We start from the raw sequence: 14,276 nt of genomic DNA, 5'->3' as shown, positions 1-14,276 counted from the left end.
AAGAAAGAAAGAAAAGAAAAAAAGAAAGAAATGAATGAATGAATGAATTAAAGAAAAGTTCATGGTGGGTATGGTGGTGCACACCTTTAATGTCAGCACTTAGGAGGCATAGGTGCAGGTGGACCTCTGAAGTTCAAGGCCAGTCTCATCTACAGAGTGAGTTCCAGAAGAGCCAAGTTTACATAGTGAGACCCTGTCTCAAAAACTACATTAATTACAATTAAAATAACACAAAAAGCTCTTCCAGTTACATCTGAATTTAGGATTCAGAGTGAATTGGTTTAGCATAACTTTAAAAAAGATTTATTTCTTTATTTTATGTATATTTGTACATTGCCGCTGTCTTCAGACACACCAGAAGAGGGCATCAGTTTTTATTACAGAAGGTTGTGAGCCATCATGTAGTTGGTGGGACTTGAACTCAGGACCTCTGGAAGGGCAATCAGTGCTCTTAACCACTGAGCCATCTCTCCAGCCCTTAGTATAACTTTTTGTGTTTGTTTAGTATATTACAGGAGACATAGTTACATATTTTGTTGTTATTGTTGTTTCTTCAAAATAGATCCATGATGTAGCTCTGTAGACCAGGCTGGTCTTGAACTTAGAGATCAGCTTGCCTCTGCTTCCCAAGTGCTGGAATTAAATGCTTGGGTCAAACTCACATTTACATACGTAATTTTTAAAAAAAGCTATCCTAAAACGATAGTTTGGCTGGGCCTGTAATTCCACCACTTGGAAGGCTAAGGATGATTACCAGAGGTTTTAAGGGAATCTAAGCTATGTACTGTACAGAGTTCCAGCCTGGGCTACATCAGGAGATGCTAGCTTCCAAACATGCCCTTCCAGACCAGCGAAACAAAAATTCCACCCTGTACTTTCTTTCTTTTTTTTTTTTTGGTTTTTCGAGACAGGGTTTCTCTGTATAGCCCTGGCTGTCCTGGAACTCACTTTGTAGACCAGGCTGGCCTCGAACTCACAAATCCGCCTGCCTCTGCCTCCCAACTGCTGGGATTAAAGGCGTGCGTCACCACCGCCCGGCAGCCCTGTACTTTCAGATCAAATGCATCTACATGCTTTGTGGTCTGGATACCCCACTTGGGAGGCGGGTATCAAGCCCAGGAGCTAAAGTCATTTAATTGGCTTTGGCCAAAACCTGGGGTCCCTCCCTGAACCTGGCAGCAGCCAATGGAAGCGAATCTGTTCCCATTTTACAGGTTAGGTGAGGCCCGAGAGTGAGAAACGGGTTATCACTAGTTTTTAAGTACGTGGGTGATGGGTTTGGCGGGTACGGCGAGCCTGGTCCTCCCTGTCCCTGCTCCGGTTGTTGCCTGCTCGCTTGTTTTACCTCCTCCGGCAGCCGGCGACAGGAAGTGCACGCGTGGGAGCGGCCCGGGCGTCCGCTCAGTTCCCTTGTCCGGACCCATCTCCCAGAGGCCTGGGACAGGGATCCCCAGCTCCAGCCTCGGGACCCCCGCGCCGAGCCCCGCCCCTGCCATTGTTTACTCCGCAGCCGACTCCAGGAAACTTTGCTCGCCCGCAGTAATTTTATTTGGGAAAGTCGGGCGGTTGCCATAGCAACCCCACTGACGTCAGAGGGGCTGGGGCCCGAAATCCCCCGGAAGGGAGGGGGTGTTGAGGAGGGGAGACCCCGAGAAAGGCGCTCTTTAACCCTGTGCGCTCCAGCGCCTCACAGCCGCACACAATGAAATTTGACATCTTAAGCCGCTTACTCCCTCCTTCCCCCTGCCCGGGCTTCACGTTAGTCCTGGTGCTGGGCTAGGTCTGGGGCCACTCCTATGTCACCCACCCAACAGCGCCCTGGTAACTACCTATCCCATAGGCCATTCCTGTGTCACCCAACCCAAGAATGCCTTGGCAACCCAACCCTAACAGGCCCTGGTAACTACTCATCCTGGGGTCACTCCTGTGTGTCACCCACCTCAACAGCGCTCGCTCTGGTAACTACCCATCCTGGGGTCACCCCTGTGTCACCCACCTCAACAGCGCCCTGGTAACTACCCATCCTGGGGTCACCCCTGTGTCACCCACCTCAACAGCGCCCTGGTAACTACTCATCCCCGGGGCCACTCCTGTGTGTCACCTATCCCAACTGGTAGCTACCTATCCTTGAGGCCACTCTTGTGTCACCCACCTCAACAGCGCCCTGGTAACTACCCACCTTGGGGCCATGAATGGCAACCCAACCCTGTAGGGACTCTGGCAACACTGTTCATCTCCAGGGGACCCCTCTAAGTGGCAAATGGCAGGCTATACTGCCCTACACTAGGCCCCATACCGGCAGCTGAATGACAGAGCTGGGCGCCCTCCCCGGATGCGGGGGAGCGGCAGTGCCCCAGCGAGGGGGCAGGGATCTGGTGGGCCCGGGACAGTCCACAACACAGTCGGTCGCCACGGCGACAGGAGGCGGGCTGCCTGACGGCCTGAGGAGCTAGCCGCCAGCCAGTGGGGAGGAGCCTCCCTAACCGCAGTGACGTGGGGCCTCCCTGTTTGATGTCTCTGTGCTGCGTTGCCATGGGGCCCGGGGCGCTCTACGTGTGTGCCCGGGTGACCTGTGGGGCGACCTTCAGACCTAACAGGGTCCCTTGACACAGCCCTCCCCCACTCCACCAACCTGGTGCTGGTGGGATCTAAGATGTTCCACTTCCTGTGGGGCAGAGCATGACAGAACCAGCTCTGTGTGTGTGTGTAGTGTGTGTGTGTGTGTGTGTATGTGTACCTACACAATATGGTCTCACCCTGTCCTAGGCCTCCCCATTTTCTTCCATGATCAAAAAGTCAATAGCTAAGTTTAGTGAGCTGAGATCCTGCTGGCTCTTCTCTTGGTGCTAGGGCAGCTACCCTGGGACAGATAATGAGGGTCAGGGCAGTCACCAGGGTCTGCAAGCTGTTGCCTGAGCTAAACGCGGCATCAGTTCACTCACTGGTGAATGGATGTTTCCAGGCCACATGTGATGGTGCAGGTCTGTCATTGCAGTGTTGGGGAAACTGAGGCAGGAGGCTCATGAGTCTTAACCAGTAGAGCCTGGGCTACACAGACTGTCTCAACAAAGCAAAATGGAATGAAAAATAAAGTGTCTACACAAAACAGATGAGGTGTTGGCACTCTGTGTCTGAGGGCAGGGTGATGAGGTCTCTGAGGGGCACAGAGAGGGCACCCCCCCCCCCGAGATTGGCTTGAGCCGGAGTGAACGCTGGTGTGTACACAGGTCTTGGACTTGTGTGCTCTGTTTGTCTCTCTGCCTTTCTTCCTCCCTTTCTCTAATTCTCTGCCTTTATATATCTTTTTCTTTCAATTTTTGAGGCATGGTCTCATAGAGTCCAAGCTACCCTCAAACTCACCAAATAGCCCAAGGATGTCTTTGAACTCCTGACCCTGCTGCTTCTACCTTCTAGACAGGATCATACTCTGCAGCATGGGCTAGCCTTCAACCTGTGATTCTCCTGCCTCAGCCTCTGAAGTGCTGGGCTAACAAGCTCAGAACCTAACTTTTTTGTCCTCATTTAAAGTGCTCAGGGGGCCATGAGGCCGTCTCTCTCATCTTCCAGGGCTTGCCCTGAGTTGGAGAATTCTGTGCCACTCCAAATCCTCCCCTGGGGCCCCAACGGGGTGGGCCTCCTTCCCCTCCTGCCCTAACCTGTCAGATCTTGCACTCTGGGCCAGCCTGCCTGTTGGGCCCCACATGGGAAGGAAGCTGCAGAATCCCCAAGACTTGGGCCTCTGGGGTGATGACTTGGTATGGCTTCATCCCACACTCACACCAAAGTTCGAGAGAGTGCCGAACTAAATCACTAGCGGGTTGGGTCCTTAGCTGGAGAAGTGACCAGAGACCACAGGTCCCTCCAGTGCTCTACCTGGCATGTGTCAGGTCACCCCTCTCCCCTAGTCTTATTCAAAGGGGAGGCGTCCCCTTCTCACCCACAGGATGGGGACTCCGTGGCAGTATATGGAAATGTTGGGAGTGGTTGGGAAAAACTGCCCCGAGAGCAATAGCCACCCAGTTCTGGGAAGGCCCTGGCCCGTGCTGTGCAGAAAGATGGTGTTCAGTGTGGGCTGGGGTCCACCCGCCTCTGTTCTGCCCTATAGAGGGCCAAGTAGCAGTCCAACATGCCCAAGGAGGTTGGCGTGGCCACAGAGGGCACCCTGCCCCTCCTTGGCTGGGTTTTGTTCCCGGCCCCCTACCTGGGCACCAGGCCAGGCCCTGAGGCAGGGCCCCGTCCAGGGGAACAATACCACCGTGTTCCTGATGGTGGAGGGGAGGCCTAAGGATGAAGAGGGAGAGACATGCACAGAAAAAGGGAAGGATGGAGTTGGGGGAGGGGGCTCTTTCTCAGGGATATACCCGTAGCTGTGGAGTCTCCCAGAGGTCCCCGGTGGGTGGTTGGGGGAGGGTTGCCGGGAAGCCTGGAAAGGGGAGGGGCGCAGACTCAGGGGTCACCTAGCCTAGAATCAGAAAGTCTTGTCCACAGCAGCAAGAGAGGATTGGGTGAGATAAAAGGAGGGACTTCCAAGACTGGAGAAGGTGCAGTAGAAGTGAAGATTCCTGTTTGGCAGGACCCCTCCTCCCCACAGAGTACCCATGCCCATGCCCATTCCGGATATGGAGAAAGTTGGGCCTGAGTTGGGGGACAGACGAGTGAGCGTGGGGCGGGCCGCCTCGGGGGCACATGACGGCGGCGCCCGCCCCGCCCCGCGCCCGCCCCCTGCCCGGCCGTGGGGGGAGGAGACGCGGAGGTTTTAAAGGCGATCTGGGCCGGCCGGCGGGGTGGGGCGCGGCCGGCGTCGTCTCGCCCGCGCGCAGCCCGGCTCCCCTCCCCCGCGGGGAATTGGGGTCCGACTCGGGAGAGACTCGCGGGGCGCGGGCGGCGACAACTTTCCCGCGCGGCCCGGGGAGCAGAGAGGTGGCCGTGACCGCCTGTCCCGGGAGGCAAGCACTGGATCTGGCTGCGGGCAACAGCAGGTAGACTTACGGGGCCGAAGGCCTGACCCCGGCGTGGTGCAGCGCCGAGGCCACAGCCCTTGGTCTTGACGAGAGGCCTCCTGCTGTCTTGTGCTAGCCCCAGGCTGACCTCTAGATTCGCAGGCCACCGAACCCCTCAGCTGTGCGTGACCTTCCAGCCTGGCCAGGCCCCACTGACCATTTGAGTGTCTAGGAAGTGCCTTGGCTCCCTGTACCTGTCCCCTTCCCAGCCAGCAGCAGCTGCCCGCCTCTGGCAGGGTGGCCTGAGAAGGTAAGTCTGGGGGCTGGACCACCCTGGCCCTGAGGCTGCCCCAGCCAGCCCAGCTTAAAGCCGGCACGCCCGGCAGGTGCGCAGGCTTCCAGGCGAGGTGATGCGGGCTCACCCTGGCCGCTCACCCACGCACTGTGCCTGGGCCAGCCTGGGCACATGTGTTCACACCACCACAGTGCTGGGAAGGGAGGATCCTTCACTGGGCCCATACCCTGAGGAGCATCATAGCTCTCTGTCCTTGCAGGGGGAGGGGGTCCCTAAGTGCATCCCTAAGGCCCCTCGACTGGACAGGCCTTGCTTGAGGACCTAGCAGGGGGCCTTAAAATAGCTGTGGGCCCAGCCCAGGGCTGGCACGCGGCGCATATGCGTGACAGGGCGTGTCCAGGGGGTCGGGCCTGTCTGAGCTGGCCCGGCCTCTGAGCTTGGCAGATTTTTACTTGCTGGAGAAAGGCAGCCAAGGCAGATGCCCCACGAGGCACCCCCATGCCATGGGCCACCCTATGCCTGTTGTAAGTAGAGGCCAGATGTTCCCAGCAGGCCCCAGCTAGCCCTGTCCTTCTGCACTTCCCCGCAACAGGCCTGTGTGAGACCAGGAGGGGCTCAGTGGAGCACAGGCCAACTTAGAGCTGATGTGGCTGAGGTTGGCATAGGACTCGCTGTGACACTCCTGCCTCAGCTTCCTGAGTGCTGGCATGACAAGATGCAGCACCATACCTACCCTGTTCCCATAGCAGCATCAGGCTAGTTACTTTTGTTTTCTGAGTCTGATGTAACCCAGGCTAGCCTCAAATTTCTGATACTCCTGTCTCCGCACCTGAGTGGTGGTACTGCACCATCCCTGGCTTCCACAGTCCTGGTGATTGAATTCCGGCCCTGGGCATGCCAGGCGAGCACGCCACTCTTTGAGCTACATCTCTGCCTCCTGTTTAGTTGACAGAGACAGGGTTTCTTGTAGTCTGGGCTAGCCTCAAACTTGCCATGAAACTAACGGCGGACTTGAGCTCGGCATTCTCTTTCCTGCAACTCTCAAGTGCTGGGGTTATCGGCATGGGCCACCAACTCCAGCTCAGGTGGCCTTGTCTTTATGGAGAGAGTGTAGACATTCCTGGGATTGTCTCCGCCGCCTCAGTTTTTCCATCGGTGAATGGGAACTTTTGGAGATGCAGTGGAACAGAGCACACTCTCTAGTCTCCCATAGGGTGCTGAGGTCTCCTCATATCCTGTGTTGAATGTCCTCAGTGGACATGGAGGTGTGTCTTCCTAACTGGCCATGGGGAAGGATTGAGGGTGGTGGCGTGGGCGTGAGAATTCTTGGGTAGGGAAGGACAGCATCATGCCGGGCATGGCTGAGTCACACTCGAGCGGCGCCTTGCCTCAGGCTGCTGGAGCTAGAACTGGCGCCACCCTGGGTGTGGCTACTGAGCTGTGGCCCTGGGCAGAGCAGGGCTGGGTGGCAGGATGGGCACATGGGCCTTGAGGGACTCAGGGGAGCAAATCTGGGATGCCCGGTGATACCTCCCTTTTGTCTCCTGTGTACATTTGGGGCTCTGGAACCCTAAGCTTTGGGCCTGGGAATAATAATAATTATCGATCTATTAATAAAATTTTTTTGAGGCATGATCTAATGTAATGTAGTCCATGCTGGCCTAGAACTGGATAAGTAGTCCAGGATGTCCTTGAACTCCTGGTCCTTAAGCCTCCACCTCCTGAATGCCAGGATTACTTGTGTGCACCATGATGAAGGGTTTGTGCTTTAAGATGGGACCTGCTGACTCCATGCTTCCAGCAAAATAGCCAAGCACTCTCTACCCACAGTCAACTTTGGGGGTTGAGACAGTCTCATTTCATAGCCTACCGCGGTCTTGAACACATAGCAGTCCTCCTGGCTCAGCCTCCTGAATGGTAGACTGACAGACACGCCTCACAATGCCTGGCTGGTTCCTGGAAGTTTTGCGGAGTTAAGGGAGTGAGCCAAGCCTTCCAGAAGACGGTGGGTGATGGAGGTCAGCGCTCCTATCTCCTGTCCCAGGCCAGGCCAGGACCTGAGATGAACTTCACCCTGGGAGCACTGATTGGCTTGAGGGGAACCCAGCACGGCAAACAGAATGTTAAGGAATGGAGTGGGGGATCTGGTTGTTGGACTGTGTGGCTGGCGGGCAGCGAGGGTGGGACGTGGCTGTCGTCTTTGCCTATTTATACCAAGTGATTCAGCCCTCCCTCACCCCTTCCTGCGCCCCCTCCACTCGCGGCTAGGCACTAGGCCCACCCACTTGCCTATGCCCAGCCCCCCAACCCGGGCGGGTTGTCTGGTTCCTGCGTGGGGACGGACGTGGAGGGCAGGCATCTGTGCCGCAGGTCGGGTTGGCCCCAACCCAGCCGCCCAGCTCCTGGGAAGAGTGGGCCATTAGCGAGCGCTGGTGGCTGGGGCGGGGGCGGAGCTGGGCGGAGCCTGCAGCCCTTGGTATTTTCCGATCCTCGCTGCTTCGCGAGAGTGGAAAGTATTTGAGGATCAGGGTTGGGGACGGCCGGAGGGCCTCTGCCCTGGTTCTTTCTTGGGGTTCACTGTGGGTCCTTCAGGGATGCCGAGGGCTTGAAGGCTGTGTGTGCTAATTTAACTGACTGGGATGCCACAGCCCAAGGCCACCCGCCCTGTTTCCCAAGCCCTCCAGCTCCAGGACTTCTGTCCCGTTGAGTCTCCCTGTGAGACTGAGAGTCACAATCCTTGGTACAGGGTGTCCCAGCTCCTGGACACCTGCGTGGTAATGCCCTCTCCACGCCAGACACAGACCTCTGGTGTGTGTGAGGATGGGAGTGGCCTTGGCTGCAGCCTTGGGCTCTTTGTAGGGGAAACCCCACAGGAAACCAGCCTGGCCAAATGGCCGCCCTTCCCGTTCTGGTCCCTGGGACGAATATGCTGTCTCACTTCCGGAGGTGACTGGGGAGGCTGGTCAGCCTGCAGACCTGGGCTGCCCCCAGAACCCAAGGAGACAGAGGTGGATTGGGGCTAGAGACTCTGTGTGTGTGTGTGTGTGTGTGTGTGTGTGTGTGTGTGTGTGTGTGTAAGCACGCGTGTACTGGGGAAGACACAGCAGTATATCTCAATCCTTATTCCTCATTCCTCAGACATCAGTGATGCCAGATCTAGACGTTAGATCCACTGTCCTGCCTGTCACTGCCTGGTATGACAGAATGTTTCTGTCCTTGATGTCACCCAGGAAACTCTTCCAATTACTTGGAAGGTAGAGATTTTCTTTCTTTTTAAGACTTATTTTTTTACTTTTGTGTATGTGTTGGGTATGTGCATGTATGTGTAGGTGCCTACAGAGTCCAGAAGAGGGCGCCACATGTGAGCCGGGAAACCAAATTCAGGTTCTCTGAAAGCAATATGCAGTCTAAACTATTGAGTCATCTTTCCAGCCCTGAACTTGTCTTTTTTTTTTTTTTTTTAAGATTTATTATATGTAAGTACACTGTAGCTGTCTTTAGACACACCAGAAGAGGGTGTTAGATCTCATTACGGATAGTTGTGGGCTACCATGTGGTGGCTAGGATTTGAATTCAGGACCTTCGGAAGGGCAATCAGTGCTCTTACCTGCTGAGCCATCTCTCCAGCCCTAAACTTGTCTTTTTTAGAGTCTCATGTATCCCAGGTTGCCCTCCAGCTTGCTCTGTAGACAAATTTCTTGTTTTTATTTTTATTTTGTTTTTCCTAGACAGGCTTTCTCTGTGTAGTCCTGGCTGTCCTGGAACTTCCTCTGTAGACCAGGCTCGCTTTAAACTTCCTGAGACATACCTGCTAATGCCTGCAGAGTGCTGGTTTATAACCACCACACTTCCTTGATATGGTATTAGGGGTAAAGCCAAGCCCAGTCAGTGTGCTAGGCCAGCAGCTGCCATTGAGCCTTACCCCTTGTTGCTTTTTTTTTTTTTAATTAAAAGTTATTTCGCTGGGTGTGGTGGTGCACCCCTTTAATCCTAGCACTTGGTAGTCAGAGGCAGGTGGATTTCTGAGTTCGAGGCCAGCCTGGTCTACAAAGTGAGTTCCAAGGATAGCCAGGGCTATACAGAGAAACCCTGTCTCAAAAAACCAAAACCAAAACCAAACCAAACAAAAATTATTTCTGTGTGCAGATGTTTTGTCTGCATGTATGTCTGCAGAGTCCAGAAAAAAAGTGTCAGGTTCCCTAAAACTAAAGTTGGAGATAGTTGTTAGCCACCATGTAGGTGCTGGGTATTGAACCTGGAACCCTCGGAAGCGTAGCAAGTGCTCTTTACCCCTGAGCCATTTCTAGCCCTTTCCTTTTGAGACACACCATGTCTTGGTAGCCCAGGCTTGCTTCTAAATTGAGATCTTTTTACCCCTGTCCTAGATATAGGGATTACACGTCTGCAATCTGCTATCATGTCACATCATATCAAGCTCTGAAATGATTCATTCTTGCTATCTTGCAGACAGAGACTTTGTCACAGAGCATGTGTGTTCTTTGCCCATAGTCAACCAGCAAAGAAGCTGCATAGCTCACATGCAGGCTGATGAGCTCCAGAACTGAGTGCCCCATAGCCAAAGCCCTTTCCCTCCCTCTCCTCCCCCCCCTTTAAAAAGGGTCTCATATGTAGACCAGGCTGGCCTCAAACTCACATATACCTTCCTGCTTCTGTCTCTTCACAGCTGGAATAACAGGTATGCACCACTGAGGGCTTATACAAGACCTGGCCCTGGTGCATGGCATGAAAATTCTACTCTCCTCCCCTCTGTGTGTGTGTGTGTGTGTGTGTGTATGTGTGTGTGTGTGTGTATGTGTGTGTGTGTGTGTGTGTACGTGTACAGAGTGCAACGTCAAGTGTAGTTTCTCAGGATTGTGTGTGTCTGATGTTCTAAAAAGTGGAAGACATAGAATCCCCTGGAACTGGAGTTCCAGGTGGTTGTGAGCCACTGTGTAGGTGCAGGGAACTCAACCCAGGCCCTCTGAAAGAGCAACAAATGCTCTTAACCACTGAGTCACCTCTCCAGCCCCAACCTTGTTTTCTCAGAGAAGGTGTCTTACTGGGACATGGCGCTGGTGAGGCGGGCTGGTGGTGAGCCCTAGAGCATCTTGTGGCTTCCCTTCCCCAGCTCTGGAATTACAAGTGTGAACTGCCATGCCTGGGGACAACACAAGCCCTTGTGCTTACATGGTGACCACTTTATTGATTGACCTATCACTGCAGACCCTGATGTTTTATAAAGAAGACGTGTGTGTGTGTGTGTGTGTGTGTGTGTGTGTTGTCTGGTCTTTGTGTGGGTTTGTGCATGACAGTGCAGTACACTCAGACACCAGAAGAGGGAGTGAAATCCCCGGAAGCTGGAGTTACAGGTAGTTGTGACAGGTGCTGAGAAACTCTGCCCTCTGCAAGAGCAGTAGCCACTCTTAACCACTGAGTCAGCTCTTTATCTGAAACAAGGTGTCACTATGTAGCCCTGGATGGTCTGAAACTCCCTACACAGACCAAGCTGGCCTTGAACTCTTAGAGATAATACTGTCTAAGGCCTGGCTCTTGCTTTCCTTTGCCTTTCAAGTGCTGGGACTAACAGTGTGCACCACCATTCTTAAGTTTATTTTTATTGTCTGTTTGTGAATGTTTGCTTACACGTACGTCTATGCACCATATGTATGCTTGGTACCCACAGGGGCCAGTGGGGAGCGTTGGAGCTATAGATAGCTGTGCTTGTCATGTAGGTTCTGGGAAAGAAACTTGTCATCTCTCCAACATTGAAATTCTTTAAAACAATTTTTAAAAATTGTGTGTGTGTGTGTTCACAAGTGCAGAGGTCGGAGGACAACTTGCAAGGGTCGGTATGCTTTTCCTCTTTGTGGTTCTTGGGGTTTGAGCTCAGGGCATTGGGCTCCATGGCAGATGTGCTCACTTGCTGGACTGGCTTGCTGGCTCCTGAAAACTTTAATTGGCACCCAGGACACTATTCTACATTGGGTAGGCCCTAAATTTTGTGGCTTGCCCTGGTACTGGGTGCTAAATACCTTCTCTGTAAGTTTTCACTGGCCTTCCTAGTAGAAGGTTTGGGTTTTTGTTGTTTTATTTTTGTTTTTTCTTCTTTTTCTTTAAGACTAGGGTCTCAAAGTGTAGCCCAGTTAGGCCTAAAACTCATCATGTAGCTTAAGCAGGCTTTTGACTTGATTCTTGGCAGCCTTCCTGCCTCAGTTTCCTCAATGCTGAGATAAACGTGAGCCACCAACTGCCAACTGTTGTAGTCTGCTTTACAGACGGGGAAACTGAGGCTTGGAAGGCCTTGGGGAAACTTTACTGAGGTGTTATTGTTGGGGTGCATCGGCCTGCTTCTCCTTGCTTGGGCCCTGGGTGGTGTGGTGTGGGGTGGGGTTATGTCTGAGCTGGCTGGGGAGGAGAGGGCTGAGGTGGGAGGCCCTGGAGTTTCCTCCTACCCTTCAGGCTTCTAGGAAGTGGCGCCAGCTGGGGTGAGGTCACTTCCTCCCTCCAACCGTCCACCTCCCTCAGCTTCCTCTCCATGGCCCCATTTGGCCTGCTTTGGGCTCAGGGCTGTGGGTGGGGATAGAAGCAGAGTGGGAAGCGGCTGGGAAGGCTCTGCAGCCCCTTTGGCCTATTAGGGCTTCAGGCACCTCCAGCTTTGTAGGGCTGGGGTAGAGGTACTCCTGGGTGCCCAGCATCCAGCAGCCTCGCTTCAACCTTCCTACCGATCGATGCTCCTCTTTTTTGGGAACACTTCTTCCCTCTTGGAAGCAGAGGAGGACTAGGGTGTGGATCAGCAAGCTGAGTTTAGATTCTGTCCCCAGCACCACTTAAATTGGGTGTGGTGAGGTGAACCTATCATCCTAGACTCCAGAGGTAGAGGCAGGAAGAACTGGTGCATTCAGAAACTGTGTGCTCAGCTATGTGAGACCCTGCCTGAAATCAAGATAGGTAGGCAAGCAGGAATGCTCCAATCTCACTCTCTCTTCTTTTTCTCTTTAGGTGCTACACTCCGCTCCCACCTGCTGTCCCCTCACTGTGCCTCGGACGGCTGGGGTTCCTGGGGATGGGATTTGATGCCAGTCACAAATCACATTGCCAGGGATTTCCAACTGACCCTGTGCTCTGCCTTGGGGGCTCCTGTCGCCAAGGATGTGTCTTGGGTACTGGGTAACAGAGAAGCCCATCATGACAACTGGCCTGAGGAGCAGGGCTTAGCTGCTTGTGAGCAAGGTCCACAGCAAAGTCGTGTTCACAGTGGCTAAGTTCCGCCCCCTGGACCCCATCTCCTCAGGCCGCCGCTGCCCACCCTGCTCTGCCTCCTGGCTGGCAGGGCTCTGCCTCTCCCCGGGCTCCGCCTCCTGTGCCTACTGAGCTGAAACAGTTGATTCCAGTGCACTGGCTCAGTTCAGCAGGAACAGGAGTCCAGCCCCCTAGGAGCTGGCAACCCTGCAGAATGTCTGCCGTGAGCGAGACCTGGAAACAATGGGGTAATTAGTCCAACCTAAGCCCAGTTGTCTGCTGGAGGCTCAGCCTCTAAGCTTGCATCTGGGTGTCCACCTTGAGATTTCTGTGGTTCCCCAAAACAACAGATGGATGGGTGGGTAATCCTTGCATTAAAAGCCAGTTCTGTCCCCTCAGGGCCTGGAAGCCCTTCTTCTCCTAACTCTGGTGGGGCTCAGGCACCACCCCTTATACATACCATCTTTGAAGTCAGTTACCCAAGAGGAAGCTGCTTTAGGCCCTCTAACGGTTAAATACCAACTCCCCGCTTCCGCAAGAAGGCACTGACCTGATCCAGTGTGCCTAGATCCCATGGGGCCTGCAGCTTTCTGCTGGTGACAGCGAGGCAGGGAGCAAGGTCCACACAGGCCTCAAAGGATATGAACGGATCCATGCCCACCCCCCATTGGCCTGTTGAAGTAATTTCCAGGCTTGGAAGTTAAAAAGTTGCCTACTACCCACAAATGAGACTGCATGCAGACTAGTTGGAACGGGCTGAGTTACACTTCCCAGACCATACAGTGTCCTCTCCCTAACCTGGGCAGGGGCAAATCAAAGCTTGGGTGGAAGAACAGGGTTGAAGCTTGTATCGAATGTTGTTTTCCAACTAAATAAAAGCTCCGCAGCCTCATTCCTTAAGGGCTGAAGTCTCTTCATTCCCGCCTCCCACATGTGTGTGTTCGCGGGCTTTTTTCATTTCTCTTGAGACAGCGTTTCTGTGTAGACCAAGCTGACCTTGAATCAAACTCCTTCAGTGTCTGTTGTTTGGGGATACCAGCTACACCACTATATCTACCACACCCTGGGCTCCTAACCTGCATTGCACCTATCCCCAACCCTGCTCCACCTGCTTCTAGGAAGGTATAAATATATTTCTGTGGTCAGTAGGTGTTGCGACCTGAAGATCCTGGGGTCCTTTGGGGGTGGCTTGACCGGGAAGGATAACCCAGACCTGGGGTGTACGAGATGGATCTGTGGAAAAGAGCTTTGGTCTGAGGTGTGATATGAAGAAGCCACTGGGCCTAGCGGGGCAATATTGACTGGCATGTGGCACCCCAGTTCCATGAGGGAGTATGTTACAAGAATGTACTCTGCCTATGCCGGGATGCACTAACTGGCAAGATGCCAGGGCTGCGCCCGCGCCAGAAGGGCTGAGAGGCGGATCGATCGGCTCCCTGGAGCAAAGGAACGCACCATGAACTATGGCCACACTCATAGTCACAGCCAGCTCCCATAGCGCCCCACAGAGGCAACACATACACACACACACCCAGCTTCCGGGAGAACGGTCCTAAACAAATGACTCTGTCAGACACAACTAAGGACATAAAGAACCGGAGAATGAGAATGCCCAGGCCGTCTGCTGGATGAATCCATCTAAGGAACGGGAGTCTCATCCACAGCCCAAAAATTCAATGGGCAGGTCACTGGGGACACAGGCGTCCCCAGCTGCCCTCCGCACCTGGTGCGACCTCCGGAGCTCCGAATGACGTTGTCTGGAGCCAGGCGCCCCCTGGTGGTCATTTCCTGCAATGAAGGGC

At 54.0% G+C, this 14,276-nt stretch overlaps 1 long non-coding RNA gene across 1 annotated transcript; it reads left to right on the top strand.

The window, feature by feature from the left end:
* The first annotated feature begins 4,801 nt into the window (after positions 1–4,801).
* LOC147002371 (uncharacterized) lies at positions 4,802–13,366 on the top strand. Its single transcript, XR_015048622.1, has 2 exons — positions 4,802–8,489; positions 12,235–13,366. It is a non-coding gene; the product is annotated as an uncharacterized LOC147002371 (long non-coding RNA).
* Positions 13,367–14,276: the final 910 nt, after the last annotated feature.

Source organism: Mus caroli, unplaced genomic scaffold (assembly GCF_978045245.1).
Source record: "Mus caroli unplaced genomic scaffold, Mus_caroli_1 scaffold_10, whole genome shotgun sequence".
NCBI classification, from domain to species: domain Eukaryota; kingdom Metazoa; phylum Chordata; class Mammalia; order Rodentia; family Muridae; genus Mus; species Mus caroli.
The sequence above is the reverse complement of the archived record's forward strand: the minus strand, read 5'-3'. Positions and strand labels throughout refer to the sequence as shown.